Raw genomic sequence first — 588 nt, forward strand, 5'->3', positions numbered from 1 at the left:
ACTTTCCCCTGAAAGCGGAGGAATGTCTAATTAGTTATAACTAACCATTCCATTAAACAATTAGAATTTGAAATAAATATAGAGTGAGATATATATAATATAGAACTGTAATAAAAAAGTATTTCAAATGCCAAAAAAAGAAATGAAAAAGAATATTAACCATTCAATTCAAATTGAAAATCAAAGAATATTAACAATATTTACAATCACTATTTAANAATATTAACAATATTTACAATCACTATTTAATAATATTAGTATTAGAATTGCGATAAATCGAAATTCTAGATCGCTATATTAATCCTTATGCTCTAGAATATTGACTAGTTAATAACTAAGATTCCAATTCCAGTAGTTTAGTCAATTACTATGCATATAAGATTTCTGTGATGTGGGCCCGCTTAGCTCAGAGGTTAGAGCATCGCATTTGTAATGCGATGGTCATCGGTTCGATTCCGATAGCCGGATTTTCCTTATTTTTTTTTTCATTTTTTAGATGATTGATAATGTTCTTTTGAAATCAAAGAATATTGAAATTGTGCCTTCCTCCTTTTCCAATAGCTATCAATTTATTATAGGAACTTCCAA

General features: G+C 27.6%; 1 non-coding gene across 1 annotated transcript; it reads left to right on the forward strand.

Annotated features, from left to right (window-relative positions):
- Positions 1-395: 395 nt before the first annotated feature.
- On the forward strand, positions 396-469 carry TRNAT-UGU (transfer RNA threonine (anticodon UGU)). The gene has a single exon. It is a non-coding gene; the product is annotated as a tRNA-Thr (tRNA).
- Positions 470-588: the final 119 nt, after the last annotated feature.

The sequence above is a fragment of the Solanum stenotomum genome, unplaced genomic scaffold (assembly GCF_019186545.1).
Source record: "Solanum stenotomum isolate F172 unplaced genomic scaffold, ASM1918654v1 scaffold27340, whole genome shotgun sequence".
Taxonomy (NCBI): domain Eukaryota; kingdom Viridiplantae; phylum Streptophyta; class Magnoliopsida; order Solanales; family Solanaceae; genus Solanum; species Solanum stenotomum.